At 44.5% G+C, this 17,909-nt stretch overlaps 1 pseudogene; it reads left to right on the top strand.

Moving 5' to 3' along the window:
- The first annotated feature begins 1,636 nt into the window (after positions 1 to 1,636).
- LOC8040152 lies at positions 1,637 to 16,287 on the top strand (annotated as a pseudogene).
- The last annotated feature ends 1,622 nt before the right edge of the window (positions 16,288 to 17,909 follow it).

The raw sequence follows: 17,909 nt of genomic DNA, 5'->3' as shown, positions 1-17,909 counted from the left end.
GGGTTATTTTTGCATTTATGACGGTAACAGTAACCGGTTAGGGTGTCAGTGCTGCTCCTCATGACCACTGGCATGTAGCGTCTTTGGTGGCTATGTTACCCGTCTGCCGAAAAGATCAATCGTACGAAAATCGTTGGTTATAAGTGCCCTGCTTAGTAAACAGCTATTACTTGTAAAAATTCTGATGCGTGTAGAAAAATTGGTCTACGCATTCAGTTTTGCGGCGCCAATGTTTTTGAACGTATCACGATGTCAAATGTTATGCATAAAACTTTAATTTGGTTCTGCCTTTTGCGAAACGTTTTAAAGCCAGCGCGCGCCATGCCACGCCATTAGAAATCAATGAAAGACTTTCGTTCAGGCTGCCTCGCTTATGATGTTTGATTATTACATGACGTGAAGGCTGATCCAGGCATTTGATTTAACATAATGTTCATCGATTTCATAACTGGTGTGATGTATCCACTTTGATGGGAAGCCTTGTTTTAGGCCACCACCACTTCTGCAAAAAAATGTATTGTGCATGTTTATACAGCCGGAAGTTAGTCTGCCTGAGTGGACGTCTGGTGTCTCAGCTGTAGATGAGCTATTTAGCCAGTGCGGTACAACCGCTACCCTGGGATTTTTAACGTGCACCACCCAGTAGTGATACACGACCGCACGCCGGTACGATGCTCATCCAGATCGAGCATATCGTACCAGCGTGCGGTCGTGTGTCACTACTGCTGTATCACCACTTCTGAAAATGCCCGGTGGCCTTTGCTTTGTACGTAAAGGTACCCCTAGTTACCTGCGTAAGTTTTCACAAAATATACCTTTTATTTCATCATGCTCGAGATTATAAACACTTGTACGAGTACACGCTGAGGGCTAGGTAGCTCTCAACCTATACTGTGCAACATGATGCACAATATAGACTCAACATCAGCAGCAATTGTTTTTTAGTGCGTGAGAAAAAACACGGATATCAAAATAAAGGTTGCAGAACGAATCGAGTTTTAAAAACGGGTAACTTATTTCTTCATCTCATTCGTGACGAAACGTCTAGCGCACGTAAAGCTATGATTATAAACGAAATAATAAAATAAACATTTCCTCGGGGAACGAAGGCAAATATTGTGCGCTTTGCAAATGCCCTTTTCGTCTCATCAACATCCTTTGCCCTCCTATCTTTAGTGATTATGCGGATTATCTGCAAGTCTCAATCTGTAGGTTTAACGTAACAAAGTTATTTATATAAGGAAGCGAACATACCTTATCCATACGCGCTTAAAACCGGTCCTGTCATATACAGAGCGCTTCCAACAAATGGGGCCATAAAGAATCGGCAACGCGTTCTAAACAAAGACTGTAAACGAATCGTCCAGCTAGTTGTCACAACCCAGATTGCCTTTTTGATTCGAACCACCCTTTTGAAAATCCTCATTATATTCGGTACTCTATATATATGTTACGAACGGTCCGATATTGTGCTTAGCAGCGAGGTTGACGCGCATGATACTTTTAGCGTTACATGCCACCTTTTTTAATAGAAACATTATACAAAAACGAGGTGTTGTAGTCATTTCGATTCTAACTATAGATGAGCATGTACATTTATACCATTACTGTTTCTATACTTTCTGAGCAGCGAGAGATGCAGTCTTTGGTGAACAAGATTGGAGAAGCCAAAGGGCCCACCATTTCGGTCAGAGAACACCTTTTGTCGATTTCGTTTGATGTCATCACTACCGTCTTGTTCGGATCAGCTTTCAAGTTGAACGACCACAAACACCGGGAGTTAGAGAAACTCCTATGCGGTATTCTGCAAAACCTTCATGTCGACAGCTTTGTAGACTTCAAACCAGTCTGGCTCAGCAACATCATGGCCTCTGTGCCATTCACGAAAATGGCTGCAATGCGGAACACCATGCGATTACTTCGTGAATTCATCAGGTGTGTCTGTCTTTTTGGAGGATAAAAGAACAAAGAGCGTAAACCTTCCTGCACGTTTTCGCATATCCAGCTCCTTCGCGTGTTTCACACATTTTGTACTAGGTAACCGCAAAAAGATATGCCGCTAAAACGTCAAGGTGATGTGCAATATCACGGTGGTTGCGACAAGATAGGCTGAACGCATATGCAGGTGGCAAGATGTGTAATATGTCGTGGTGAACTAGTAAAATCCCTAAGCGACGTAGAGAATACGCGAGAAATAATTAAAAAGTCATCGGTACAACCCACCCATGCCCAAGTGGTGGAGCAAGTCTAGGAATCTGCGAAACAAAATCTGACAGCGACCTTAATCATGCACTGAATGCCCTATTTAGGGAGCGATCATTTCAATCGGTTTCGAAGACACAGTCGTTTCAGGGAGTGAAGACTTGAGGAACCTATATAGTTTTATCTATTTATCTGCTAAATTCATCGAAGAAACTAGATTTCAGTGTGTCACTGACGTCGATTGCCCTCCTAAATTCGTCGGGGAACTTAAATTGGTGTTTGTCACGTGACGTCAATTTTTTTAGGCTTAGCTGGAACAAAATGGGGTATAGGTCATGTGAAGTTAATTTCCACGCTGAATTTAACGGGAAAATTAAATTGGTGCATAGGCCACCTGGCGTCGATTTCTCCGTTAAGTAAAATTGACAACACAGAGGTGCTCATGTGCACTCAGCGACACTGTTAGCGCTAAGAAGCCATCACCTGTTTTCCTGGTTTTTATTAATACAAAAAAGAAACAAATAGTGGCATGGTTGCCTACCCAATTGTGCACTCAGCCTCTAAAAATGTTTCACATTTATGCTCCAAGTGCCAATGTCGATTTCTCCAAAAAAAAACTCTGCGACGAACCCAGGACTAATATTTCTGGTTAAGATTGAGGGCAGACATCTTTTGCTGCGTCCGCCCGTGCCGGCAATGCCAAAACCTGAAATGCAGGGATATATACACGTATGTACACAGCGTGTTATGGAAACGCTGGCTGAATCGGTTCAGAAATGAAAATCCGCACTGCAAGAAATATTGATGTACTACACTCTCGGCCAAAGTGCGTATACGATGAAATTAATAACGATCAATATAGTTAGTTTTCTTTTTAATTGTACTAGAGTTGGACTTGCGCAATTGATTTATGTATATGCAAAATTAAAGGCATATGGTGTAAATCACTAACTTTATGAGCACCATCAAAAACTACTAAATAAGCCCACTTCGCATGTATATAAGGCACGTCCAGGATTATACGGTGTTCCGAAGAAACACCTAATTTTGGCCGCGTTTCTAAACCTTCTCGTTCGTTGCTTATCAAAACGCCCTTCTGTGCCAGCAGCCCTGCTCCCCGTGGTTAAGGCACGCAACCACGGTCTCGCCTCCTTTCTACAATGAAAAAAGTAGCCATCGCTGGGCAAATTAAACTCTTTGTGCTGTTCCAGGTATAGGGTGTCCCAAGCCACCAGGCTCGATCCAGAATGGACCGTAAAAAAACCTACGCCGGCAAGTTGCAACGTAAACTTTTCGTCAAAAGTGTATTTTACACGCCGGTTTTTTCTTGTAAAGTTACAAAGCGTAGCTCCCTTTCTGTAAAAAATAGGGCCAAAAAACTTGCCAGGGTCAACGACGGGCGGCGACGCAGACGACCAAGTCGACTGGCGGGGCGCGTTTGACGCTCGTATTGATAAATGGCGCTACCTCCTTCTTGAGACTACCCGCAACCACCGTGGTTTATTGAAATGAACATAATTGTAAAGTACCTTAGGTTTAAAAATTAATAAAGACAATACAAGCAAAACTTAGTTTAAAAAAACGAGTTTGCATAACGACAGCGTTTTTTCTGCCAACGAATTTCGTCTGCATATCGTCTGCTTTCTTTCGCTGGTCCCGACGTTATCTATCAATATCAATACCTTGGGACGCTGCTCCCGACGCTATCTATCAATGCGCGCGCCAAACGCGCTCCGGAACTCGACACGGTCGTCTGCGTCGCCGTCCGCCGTCCCGGGCAAGTTTTTTGGCCCTATTTCTTACAGAAAGGGAGCTACGCTTTGTAACTTTACAAGAAAAAACCGACTCGTGAAATACATCTTTGAAGAAACGTGTAGATTGCATCGTGCAGGCGCCAATTTCTACGGCCCATTTTAGATCAAGACTGGTGACTTGGGACACCCTGTACATCGGGAGAATAAGCTTGTAATCTAGGATTGACCTCCGCCATGCAAAGACTGCGTAGCGGCGCACGTTATTTGCGTGCCTTGCCCTTACGGCGCCAAACCGCTCACGCAAAGATCCGCACCGATGGGAAACCGATAAACATGAGACGCGGCCAAATGAAGACTTTTTTCTGAAGGCTCTGTAAATTAAGGCATTAAAAATACCTTAATTAGATCGCTCTAAAGTGACTTAAACATATTCGACGATGCCAAGATTTTAAAATTCAAACCATACTTCTAAACTTGCTAATTAAAAACATAATTACTCAGAACTAATAACCAAATTCAGCGTCACAAACAATCTTAAGTTTTCTGAATGGGCCCTTTGGCAAAGACAAATACCTCAACTATTTTCTTTGTGATGCGCAGTTTTCGCACGAACGATGTGGCCCACATTCCGTGGAACACTGCATATCAAAAAAACAAAACAAAAAACAGCATGCAACCAGTTAAAAATAGAAACTACTAGTCTATCGTTCAATCATTAGGTAGCAACTTGTACTTTTTGTTATTTTTAGAGAGCGCATCAAGGAACATCGAAATACCCCAAAGGACGCGACTTTCGACTTTGTTGACTATTATCTGAATCAGATGGAGGAACATAAGGACGATCCCGATTCATACTTCCGGGGTACGTATTCGTCGCGCAAACCCATGAAACAGTAAGCCTATATATATGTAAAAAATGAGATGGCAATCGAGCCATTGTTATAAGATGTGTGTCAAACAAAAATGATTGAATGCATTTTAGGTACATTACTGCATATTAACAACAATTAAAAACAAATATGAATTCAGATATGACAATAGATAAAATGCGGTGCGGATTCTTAGATATGAATTTTTGTCTGCATGCAAAATGTTAATATTTTACAAGTAAAACCACATATTAAGTATTCCGAGAAATGTAAGTATTCCCAGAAATGTAAGAACTTTAGTATTCCTACAAAATCAACTGCCTACAAGTTAAAAATTCGAAAAAAGTGTGTTACGTACTGCCAGTGTATGAAAGATGGGTTTCCAACTATTAGAAGTCAGTTTTGAAAAATAAAAATGCATCGTACATTTCTGAATTTTGGCAAACAAAATGTAGTTTGGCGCACGGCACACAAGATGCGCTTCGTTCGCGTATGCCATTAAAGTGTGTCTTCGTGTGCAGAAGCCTTTATGCAGATCTGTGTATTTATACACATTTCAGAAGAAATTAATCAAATGAAATATTTACTGGCATAATGTGCCGTCTTCATCCTACGCAGAGAACCATCTCATAGGCTGCGCTATGGATTTCTTGGTGGGCGGTGTGGCTTCCCCACCCTATTTGCCAACTGGCTCTTGCTCGTGTGTGCCAAGAGCCCAGACACCGTGCAGTCGAGGATCCAGGCGGAGATCGACCGTGTCGTGGGCAGTGATAGACAGCCAACGTGGAGTGACCGGCTGGAGATGCCTTTTACCATGGCCTGCACGTGGGAGATACTGCGTTGGAAGCCAGATAGTCCTATCGGGATGCCCAGGGGGTAAAAGTCCTATTCACTTACACCCTATAGACCTTTCCCTCGCTTATGACCCAGTCAAAAGATTGCCGAGCCACTGGGCTGTGGACTCACGCGCAGCGTTTGATGTACCGCACAACGGAGCTACGGCGCGCGCTCAGAAGGCGTTCCACAGCCCGGCAGACAAAGATGGCAGCGCGCAGAAGATTTTCGGAAAGGTCGGTCTATACATACTCCTTTCCACATTACGTCTGACCGCAACTAACGATAGAATCCAACGGTGCCTATCAAGCAGTGAGAAATGTGCATCGTCATGCCGCTCGAAGTCTTCGTGCGCCTGCGATCAAGCGGCGAAACCTATTGCGCATTCGGGTAGTAGCCTTGGCTGTGCAGACTTAATGTGAAACGGTGTATAATATATGGCGCCAGGAGCGCGTCCCCGACTGGAGCATTTGCCGCGTCCTTGAAAGCGGTCCTCCATTGATTGCCACCCGATGGCCCCCCATCATAAAAAGAACAATAATAAGAATGGCGTTTTTGTTGTAATTCTGGCAGCGGAACAGCAGCGGAGGTAAATGCGGCAGACGCCTGTCCCATTACACGCCGCTCTGCAGCCTGACAGTCGACGGGAACCATTTTAGCAAACGCGGCGACGAAAACTCGCGACATCCGACAGCTATAGACATGGTTATCCTAGATTGCGGTGTTCCCAAGTGTTAATCAGGGTCATGTGGTTTATGGGTAGCTCTTTGCAATATGAACTGAAAGAATAAGTCGAAGGTGTTGATCGTCCCACAGAGTTCCAGCAATCGCTCAGCCTTTCAGCCCGCTCTCCTCTCCACGCGGCCAATGGTGCGTGCGTAAGCCCCCATTTTGCGCTGGAGGCGGTAACCGTTATTACATTTTAAACGTTTTACATTGTTCCAGTTGCTTCCTCTCTTAAATTTAGGGTCTTAGATATGACACGTCCGCTCCTATGACACAACGCACTAAAAGCGCCAAAAACAGGGACAGAGTCAATCTTTTTTCCTTTTCTTCATTTCACTTTTAGTACGTATTGAACCAACTTGCCCAACTTACCATTTTGTTCCTATGACACAATTTGTTGTCACTTCCAGAACATATTCCATGCATGGGCGGGATAGAATGGTAAACAGACCAGTCGAAGACGCGTTCCAGGCGCCGTAGTCACAGTGACAGTTCTGGAAAACAGAAAAGAGTGAAGGAACGCGATTTTCCTTTTATGAAAGAGCGCGTTTTCCTCCTTTAGTACCGCTACAAACCCTCAAAGAAAAGTAGCAAACATTTCTATGGAACTTCCCGAAGTGAAAAAGTAAAATTTCACCTATCCACATGTTTTGTTCCCTACCCAGACGGAAGCCTGGATGCGGACACATCGTAATCGTGTTTAATTAAAAATCGAGCCGTTGCCGGTTCAATGTAATATAGAAAAAAAAAAAACGTAGTAAGCATAATTTAGAGCACCCAAAAAGGCAAATGATGCGAAAGAATGACTCTCATTTCCTTGTTGCAGAGTGAAGGAAGACATATTCCTGGACGGGTACTTCATTCCCAAAGGCACCGTGGTCTTGTCAAACGCTATGGCTATGAGTATGAATCCCGGTCACTGGACACGACCTTCTCAGTTTGATCCCTCCAGATTTCTAAGTCCCGACGGATCGGGACTCATTAAAAAGCCGGAATTTCTAATTCCCTTCGCTTCCGGTGAGTAAACTGCTTCTTTACTGGGTACGATCGAGTGAGTTTGCGCAACACTACTTAAAATAACGGGAACCCGCGAACACACTCCCCATATACACGCACGTTATCACAATGAGATGGTGCGAACTCAGCGATCGGGCCCGAGCGCGATGTCAGGCGTCCCGCGACGTGTTGATTAGACCCGAGTCCCAGCCGAATGCTGACCAATCACCCGTGTGCAATCTGTGTCTGCCCCCACTGTGAAGGCGTCGATGCTAGTGCACAGGCTATGCTTACCCTGGGTGGTTTGGCGCCATCGGGGGTTGTTTAAAAGATGGATATTGAGATCGATATTGCGCAGACTTTTTTGTCAAGCCGGGCTATACCGATGGGGAGAGGTATCCCTGTGTTCACAACACGGAGGGTAACGTTGCTGCCGCCCTTCGCGATTTACATTGAAAGAGGACTGGCGGCCACCAGATTCAACCACTCAGATTAGTGGCCCAAAAGAGTACTTTCCTTCGCACGACTAGTTGTGATGACAGCCTTGATTTTAAGGGTAAAAAAGAAAACCGACAGCCCTTTGTTCGCGCTAACAATCTTGCCCTATGTTGTACAGTACATGTATATTGCGGAGTTTTAGTACTCATGACCAGTTTCTGTTGAAATAAAACAACCAAGCAAATCCCATAAACAAAAAAAAAAAACGAATAATATCTTATTTGTTGCAATTTTTTCGACACTGTGAATTTAATGCCACCAATGAGCAGATAAGGACTCTTTTAACAGTTTAAAACAATAAAAACATTTTAAGGCTGTACAGAAGTTTTAATCAATGGCTAGAACTCTTAAACAGCAGCTGCCAGACAACCAGTAGACCTATTGCTAAATTACCCAAGCATCGAGGAGAACGCGGGGAATGGTGTTCCACGCGCCGCACGCACACGCCTACCCCGTACAAAAGATCCTAAGTAAATAACCAAAATAAAGCGTTGATGAACGCGCGTGCAAGATGCCATTTGATTTGGGCTTTTGATTTAGAACAGTGACTGATGCAAACGCCAGCACGCGCGGCGCGTAAAACACCCTTCCCTGGGGTGCTATGTTGCGCTTTTTGCACTCCCAGGAGACTAGGGAGAGGGAGGTGACGTCAACGACACAGCAAACGCAGATTGGATGTTGACAGAAGAAAACGAAATCAACGTCCAATCTGCGTTTGCTGTGTCGTTGACGTCACTTCCCTCTCCCTAGTCTCCTGGGAGTCCAAAAAGCGCAACATAGCACCCCTGCATTCTCCTTGTTGCTTTGGTAATTTAGCAGTGGGTCTATTTGTGGGTCAGCACCAGTGTTTACGTGTTTTTAACGCCTCGGGAAGAGTTACTGGGTGATCGGTACTAAGAACATCATCACTGGCAATTTTTAAATGAAACCAAAAAGTTTTTTTACAAACCTGAAACGAGAGCATTTTTGCTTATATGTTACAAATTCCAATTGCTATAGCATGTACAAAGTCAGGCACACTTGAACAACATATCAGCTAGCGCATACGAAAAGTCATAAGCTCTCAGAATATATGTTATTCCTGGTAATGATTTTCGTAAAAAATGTAACATCGTGCCTCATGTTTGCAGAAAACCTAAAATGTCAACATATAAATACGACTTTTTAAAAATTTTATCAAACATACTTTGATTTTCGGCGGACATTCAGATCACAGGTATAAATTGCTAGAGCTTAAAGGGATTCTGAACCGAAATTACGAGCTCACAAAACAAGGCTGGACGGGTAGGCGGAACACTCCAAAACCCCAAAACAACACTCATGCAGCGATATCTGTGTCGGATCGACGTATTTTCGGAAAAGAACTGCAGCGACTGAACACGGCCGAAAAGAGGTTACGTCACGATTCTCATTCCCTCTCCTCGTCGCTACGTCCAATCGAATTGGTGAACCGAAGCGAGGAGGAGAGAAGCGAGACCGCTTCAGCTCGTTCTCAAATTTTCCAGGGGGACAATGACGTCAAAGTCCTCGCTTGATCGCGCCGTTTATTTCCAAAAGCACGGTCATCCGCTTGAGATATCAATGTACGAGTGATGTTTTGCAGTCGTCTGTGTCTTGTTCAACGCTTCTGCGGCCTTATTTTGCGAAATCCAAATTTCGGTTCAGTATCCGTTTAAGTGACCATCTGCCGCTCAGTCCTATGCAGGGGATGCGTGCTATACTCCGCGACAACTTTTCTTGGCAATGCAGTGGAAGGTACAGGCCCGCGTCCCCTCTCCCATTTTGAGTGTACGCCCGCGCACACTCAAAATGGGAGACGGGACGCGGGCCTGTACCTTCCACTGCATTGCCAAGAACAGTTGTCGCGGAGTATAGAAAGACCACGCTCGGTTGCTGACCAAGGAAGAACGTTTATTGCACTGCAGTCAAAGTTATAGCGCGGTTTCACGTGACATACTTGCGGCTCAAACTTTCACCGGGTGAACTTTCCGATGTCTATATGCGTGAAAGTTATATGCCCGATGTCTATATGCGCGAAAGCTGTTTTTATGCTCTCTGGGGTTCTTACACGAGGTGTAAGAACTCCTATAGCCGGAGTAGTCGGCTACACAAAGGAGCACCGTCTGATACTCCATTTTTATACATAACGGTCCTTATTCGAAGCGCAGAAGAGCTAATGCTCGAGAAGTCGACCAGGAAAGAACGCTCTGGGAAGAACGCATAGCATGCAACGGTTTCTGCGCCCCGAATATATCCGTGATCGAACTTATTGAGTCATGTTGTCGACGGAGCCGCTCACCATTCTAACGAGGGTTTCACCAACATCAAAAACCATGCCAATAAATAATCACCTCCGGGCAAACCAACGGGAAAAGTGGCGGACGTCGTTCATGAACATGGTGGAACGCGGGATGTTCGGAAGTGAAAAACCGTTCCGTGAAACCGGCCTATGACACACCACAGTCTTTGTACCAGTTCTTTTTACCATCTCATTATAAAAAAAAAAAAATGTTTTGCTTTGTATGTTTATACAGCTTTGATGGAGATACGCCTCAACAGTAGTCGCTCTCTTAGCTGTAGATGAGAAATCTAGCTAGTGTACTACAGCCGCTAACCTGGGTTTTTTTTAACGTGCATCACGCAGCAGTGATTATGTCTCCTTATTTCCGTGTCCCTATTTTTTAAGGGTTCATGCTTGGAAACAAGTGACCACCGTTCTATAGGCAAGACGTGACGCCTCAATGAAAGCGGGAGTTATCTGCGCGTTAACAAACGAGTAACAACAGGCGACGTATTTCGCCGGAATGCTCAAAATGCAACAGTTTCCTTTATTTTTAAGACACTCGATCGGGTTTCGAGTCAGGGTCGACCGTCGTAGTTCTGGTTTGTTTAGACCGCTGGGAACTATACCCGTTTTCTTCTCAAGAAAAAAGCAACTTTTGCGCATTGTTAACACGTGGCGCCAAGTATTTCTTACGCGATTTGGTTGTCGGAGGAAAAACGATGTTTTTTGGCGCCTGGAATGTGTACGTCATGGTAAGGTAACATTTATATAATCTAAAATGCACGAATAAATATCTTAATTACCCACATAAAGGGGGAAATTAGTAATGCTGCGCGAGGAGCCGGACTTTTTTTACTATGTTTCTTGAGGTGAAAACGGGTATAGAAACTCTGGATCTCGCGGAGGCTCCTGGGCGCACGGCTACGCTTAAGCCTTCCAATTCTACGGAGGTGTTCTGCAAGGTGTCTGAGGCCGTCACAGGCACTTCTTTGATATGCGGCTGGGCCCTGTCTGGAATGGACCGGGTTCGTCCGTCGACGGACTGATCTTTTCGGAATCTCAATGATAAGTATCCTAGAGCTTGGGTCTTGACAGTTCCCGGAGACCATTTTTCATCTTGACAGTAATTTTTGACCCACACATGTGTTTTGAGGGAGGGGGGGGGGGGGGGGGGCGAGGGGTGGCACGAGGAGGCAATGTTTTTCTCTATTTACTTTACTCCTTATACGTTGATTGTTCCTGCGTGGCGGCTGAGATGCGTGCATGGTGTCCGACAGAGTTTCTGGAACATTCCATTCAACATGACACTTTAAGCATTTACGAAGAATGCTTAAGTACCTTAAAGGAGCTGTGCAACGATTTTAACGTTGAAAGAATTGGCATCTTCTACTTTTGACATTGTTTATCTTGTCACAAAGGACAGAAAACACACCTCCTTCCTTCGAAATGTTGCGATTGCACCGCGTAATCGCGAGGCAACAATTAGAACATTCCCCGACCTGCAGCTGCGAGCGGCGGCCACGAGAACCACGCGGCATGACGTCAATGGGGGTCTTGTAGAAAGATAGCAAGTTGTGCGAAGATCAGCTCGATAAAAAGCAATTTTTCTATAAATTTTGTCATTTCAACATAAATATAAATGCGTCAAAAAAAAAAACGTCAGCACTATCTGTTACCGCGAACAGCCGTCAGAAGCTGGAGGGGGACGGGAGCAGAGGAGGACGGGGATGGCCAGACCCGGATGAGATTTTCCTCCTTTCACCATGTTGTTGGCGCTGCGTCAGCACGTGGTCACGTGGTCGCGAGCGGATGAATTCTCGCTGCTCAATGATGGGTCTAGAGAGAGAGCTTCACCGGAACCCCGCGCGAACCCCCATTGACGTCACAGTGCACGTGAATCGGAAGATGGTGAAGGAGTTGAGCGGTGCCAAAAACATCAATCTTTGTAAATTTTTAGAATAAAAACTAGGACATGCAGGCAAAAACGGGTTATTGTTCTTTACTTCAGAAATTCGAGAAACCAACTCCCAAATTATTTGAGCGAAGCACTGAAATTGTTGCGCATCTCCTTTAAAGGAATGCAACACCGGAATTTCGGCGCTTATTTCTGGGTCTATTTGTGTTCAAGGGAGCCACTATCACACCAGACACACCAATCTTTTGTTTAAAAAGACACGAAAAAGTTTAAAAAGAATTGGATGGGTGGATGAATCTTGCTGAGCTTTTTGGATCGGGCAGTAGCTTACGCCACCTAGCCATTTTGTTTTACCATTTAAGCTTAGAATATTTAATTGTGAAATCTATATTCACTCCGCACTGAAAAGAAAGTGAGGCTATAAAAAACCACTTGCCATCAGTTAATAAGAAATTACCTAGTTTTCTCTCGATTTCTGCCACCATTCACCTAATCTTTGCTTGGTAATCTCTACAGTCTTGAAATCCACTCTCCCTTCGCTGTCTCTAAAACCCAATGACTTTATTAAATCTATGTTGTCTTCGGTAGGCATAGGGTGAAGCCCTTTACAGTAGAGTATCAAGTGCTCAGCCGTCTCGTCCTCCTCTCCACAATCAGTGCACACTGTATCCATTTCCTGGTACTTCGCTAAGCAATTAGCTTAATTAAGCAATTAGCAAAGAGAACCTGGTGGATGTCGCTAACGCGTCGGGTGAAATGCCCATTTAGGAAACTTTCCAGGTAGTGACGACAACTGTCTCGCCTCCAGACACCACAAGAGAAGGCGGGAAGGAGGAACTCCCCTCTCCCCGAGACTCTCTTTTGTGTGTCCGAGACGTAGTTATTGTCCCTCTACAAGATAATGGAAGATTAACCTGTCGCTGAATATTCCTACAAAATCAGCTTTGGAGTTAGTTGCGGTGGCCCGATCACTGGTGTGCTTCGGTCACTGGAACGGATAGGACATGCTCTCGACGTCAGCAACGCCGCAGCTTTGCTCGACAAGAGACAATCTACGTCACGATTGCGGCGGATGTCACGTGGTCTCTGCTGGCTTCCTCTCCAAGCGCTTACCAGAGTGGGCCGTTTATAACAAATAATACAGCCACCAGGCTCAAAATACAAACGTGCGATTGTCACTTACGGATTTTATGGATCATATTCAAGCCATTTCTGAACAAAACGGATAGATTTCCAATTTCGTTGAAGTATCCCTTTAAAGCCGAAATAGCCAGCACCGCAGCCATGGTGACACGAGTATCAAGCCGGGTTGACGAAGTCGATCCCAGACAATGCACTTCAGAGAATGTCGATATCTTAGCCCCGTCTAAATGTACAGCCTCTAAGCTTCCATTAAAACGCACAGCACAGTACCTGAGAGTTTGCTTGCACTGTGGCCAGCATGCAAGGAAGGCCGATGTGTTGTAAAGCCTAGAAAGACTATACATGTCGAAAGCATCGAAGCTATTCTTTTTGTTTTTCGAATGTGTGACAACGAATCGTTAGTCAAGGTTAAAAATGGAGTTAAAGGGCTATGCAAGAGCATGAAACTGGAACAGCTATCGCGACCGATAGATACAAAAACAAGCCTGTGTTCAGATATGTTATTTTCGGCACAAAACCCATAAAATCGAGTGCCCATTAGGGTAACAGTGTCTGAAAATGGAACTTAGCAAAAATCTCTCGTGCACTTTTTACACAGAAAAAAAGAAGAAAAAACAAACTTACGGAACGTTGACGAGCCGTTAAAGGTCAGGAAGTAAGAAGATGTCAGAAAGTTTTGAAATAAAAATGCAGATAGGGGCCTCTCATCATTTTCGGTCGACCTATATTAGTTATACTATTCTATTCCACATAGCGAAATAATGCGCAACGTTAATGACTGTAACGAAAATAGGTGAATAGTAGTTTTTCAAAACGAAAGTAAAATCTCCTAATAAAGGTTTTTTAGAAGTACTCCACGTCTATCTTGGCTAAACTTTTACGAAGTGAGACAACGACATTTTTATTTAAAGACAAGGGGCCTGCATTGGCTCCTGCATTGCCATGATCACGAGTGACATCTTTTTAGCCAATGTTGACAGGCTAATTGCGGATCGTCTACAGGGCACCAAAGTTGCGAATGCTTTTAGGTTTGTAGTCGATTATTTCGTATTCGTAGACTGCGAGCAACTAGAATTTGGACCCGAATTCGCCAGCACTTCGGCATTTTTAAACTGTTCTGCAGCCTTGCAACTGACACACAGATTGAAAGTCGACAATTCCATCAGATTTTTAGACCTAGGATTGTAGTTGTCAGCTAGGCATGTATGCTGGGCCTATAAGCACAGAAGTAAGAAGCCTATTCTTTCCTTCGGCTCAGCACATTCACGGATTGTAAAGAGAGGAATTGTGAATTCATGCTTTAATTCCGCCCTTTAAAGATCGTGTCACCACCCCATTTCAAATAGCTTTTAAAAAAAGTGCACAGACTTGCGAATCCCGGCCACCCACACAAGATTCTAACTTCGTCCAACAAATGACGAAGTTAGAACCATAGCAAGAATGTGTCCGTCATTCTGTCCTTGCACGAATTTTCCCACAGTTTAAAGGTAATAGGAAACAGAGCAGAAGTTGAAGTCGTTCTTTCTGCTCCAGAACGTTTGACTGCCCTGTGCGGAAAAGTGAACAAGGTCGGGGAGCTTAGGAAACATTGCACTAAAAAGCGCCGAAAGCCTTTAGTTAACTGTCGAGAGTGCGTCGTGTGTTCTATTCTTTTGTTGTGTGACAGGTGATACATTGGACAGACCGAACGGTGCACTAATGATTGATTAAGGGAACATCAACATAATGTAACCAAACATATCTCCGGTCATCTGGGGATTCATTGCCGTGACTGTGGATGTACCCCCGACTCACCACATTCACCCGCCACCCACTCTCCCCCCCCCCCCCCTTTTCGCCCCGCAACAACTTTGAACACCTTTTAAGGCCAAGAGGAAGGAGTTCGACGAAGACTATACTCAAAGCATCCCTAACGCACTTGAGTGACTCGGAACTATTAGTGCAGTTGTGAGGGAACAGGGAGCAGTGTGGCCTTCCGCAACGGTCGGGAAACAACGCGCAGAGACCAATGCGAACGATGAAGGACGCCCGACCACTTGAGTCGCTCTTCTCGGCTTCCAACTTATGCAACTTATGATGTTACCGCACTCAAGAAAGCGGGAAGATTTTAAAGTTGGTTTTGGCATAACCTTGCATTTGCAACGAAAAAAAGACATTTGCCGTTTTCTTAACAGCCCTTTTAACATTAGAGAAAATAAACAGCATAATGAAAACAACAAAGGCTGGGCATTTCGGAAATATGTTTGTTTTGTAGAGCTTAATAAACCCTATTCCGAAAATGTGCTTAACTTGCATACTTCGAAACCTTCTTAAACGGAAGCTGCCAGCCTTACGAGGCAGATTTCAGTCATGGCTGCGCACTGGTATATGATATGTTTCATAGTGCCACAACGTTCATTCGGAATGACGATCCGAATTAGGACAAAACTTCATCTGGGTTGCACGCTTGCAATTTCGTAAGATAATAACAAAAATAATAAAGGTCCGGTTGAAATTCTTTTGAAGTCTCTAACATGTAACCAAATATATGATGTTTAACTGCAGTTACGTTATGTTTTCAAAATAAAAAGTCAAATTGACTATATTATTATTTGCAGGTTAAGAAACGGCGGCTAAGCTCTCCCCCGAAAGCCTTCCACACTCTTTCCGCTTTAGCAGAGCGAACGCTACACCTGAGGTGATCAGACTTGCTCTTTCAACTCCTCTTCAGCATTCACTCTGCTCAAGTGGAAGAAGTGGGAGGCTTTGCGGGAGAAGATTGACCTGCTTTTCTTAACCTGAGACGCCTCAAGTACGTACATAGGTAATTTATTCTGGGGCATGTGTGCGACTTACTTTTCTTGTAATTTTCGCTTATACACAGGCAAAAGAATGTGTCCAGGGGAAGCGCTTGCCTCGGTCCAGCTGTTCCTGTACACCACCTGCCTCCTGCAGAAGTACAGCGTCCTTCCTGAAGAAGGCCAAGAACTGCCCTGCCTGGATTCTGTCGTCACGGTGGGAAATGACGCTCCCATTATAAATTTGCAGTTTGTCCCACGACAACCTACACTACTGAATGAGGCGTGAATCGTACTATTCGAAGAAAAAAAGCTGGCAATTTGTAGCAGCTTGAGCCGTTCAAAGGGGCAGTGCAAAGACTACAGCGTTGAAAATATGCGCAGCTAATATTTTTGTTCATATTTATCTCGGCAAAATCGGGAGGAAACACTCTACCTTGTCATGAAATGCGGCAATTTCCGCTGCGAAATCGCAAAAGAACAACAAAAGGAACGCTCATTTTCTGACTATTTGCAGTCGTGTGCGGCCGTTATGGGAAACACAGAGTCCCATCATTGGGAGTACACGGAGTCAACAGAAAGCGGTACACCTCTCGCTGCAACACTCGCCATCAGCCCCGTGGCGAGCTGTCTTTTGTCTCGACCACTCTCCGGAACCATAGGCACGATGACAATCGTTAAAAAGGACACAATACCCCCGTTTCAAATGTCCGTCGAGCAACACTGACAGTCGCCATTGTTTGGACACGAAGCGTGCGATTGGATCCGAGCCCTCACCGAACGCTGACGCAGCACTCGTTTTCGATACGAGCCGAGCCGAATTCACGCCGAAAGCTGACAGAACCCTCATGTCCAATACATGCTCTGGAGCGTACCCACCGAAACAGTGGCGGGCTCGGAGCATCGGCGCAACAGCTGCTAGTTGGCGCCCACTTTTTAAAGAAGGGTCTATTACGGAAGGAGCGCTAAGGGCCCTCAAAAACAAACACCAACGGAAAACCAGGTGGTACTCCCAGTGACGTCACTCGAAAGATGGCATGGGATTTGAGAGCTACTCCGAATTTCGATTTGTTTCATTTGTTTTCAATAAAAACTAGCACGAACAAGAAAAAAATAGTTTCTCCTCTTCGTTATAACTGACAAAAACTAAATCCCGCCGTTAATTGACCAGAGTCCAAAAGTCGTTGCACCGTTCCTTTGAGAAATTCGTGATTGCTATTCGTAGTATCGTTGACGTAAGTAAGAAGATTATAGGTGTGCTGTCAACGGACGCGGACTAAGTGTCTTTATTTGCGTAGCTCTTTGTTACTGGGCAAATAGGTGTTTTTCTGTCGTATTCAATTTGCGGGTCATCCTAAACTAATTTCGCTGTTTTAATTTTTCTTTTTTTTTTTTTCTTTTTTTTTTTTGTTTGGTGGAGGGAGGGAGTGGCTGGGTGTTGGGTTTCATCAGATGCCGATGAAAAGGGACGGCCCTCGGTTTCAAGAGGCTTGATTCGAGAATAAAGTTCTTGCTGTGTTTGAGACGTTGTTGTTCTGCCCCTTTTCTCGGTAACGGGTTAGAAGCTCACTGGACAAAATTTCGCCAAATGCTCAACGGACAAAAGTTCACCAATCACATCAGACCTGTACAAATGGTGACCGTTTTTCGTCTACCCGGATAAAAGCTAACCAGGCAAAGCGCGGAATGGGGTGAAGTGATTCCAACTGCCATGTCGGATCCCAACAAACATAATAATAATAATATAAAGAAACATGGAGTCCCTGCAAAATATCGCTGTTGGTTTTTCTTTGCTTTCAAATAACTGATTGCTTTACAGTGTCACAGAAATAACAAATAGTGCCCAGTTGTAAGACTCGTCATGTTGTCGCAGACTTGCTTATCTAACACTTTTTTTTCAGGCTTCTCACG

Source organism: Ixodes scapularis, unplaced genomic scaffold (assembly GCF_016920785.2).
Source record: "Ixodes scapularis isolate PalLabHiFi unplaced genomic scaffold, ASM1692078v2 PGA_scaffold1__304_contigs__length_218370807, whole genome shotgun sequence".
In the NCBI taxonomy this organism is placed as follows: Eukaryota; Metazoa; Arthropoda; class Arachnida; order Ixodida; family Ixodidae; genus Ixodes; species Ixodes scapularis.
The sequence above is the reverse complement of the archived record's forward strand: the minus strand, read 5'-3'. Positions and strand labels throughout refer to the sequence as shown.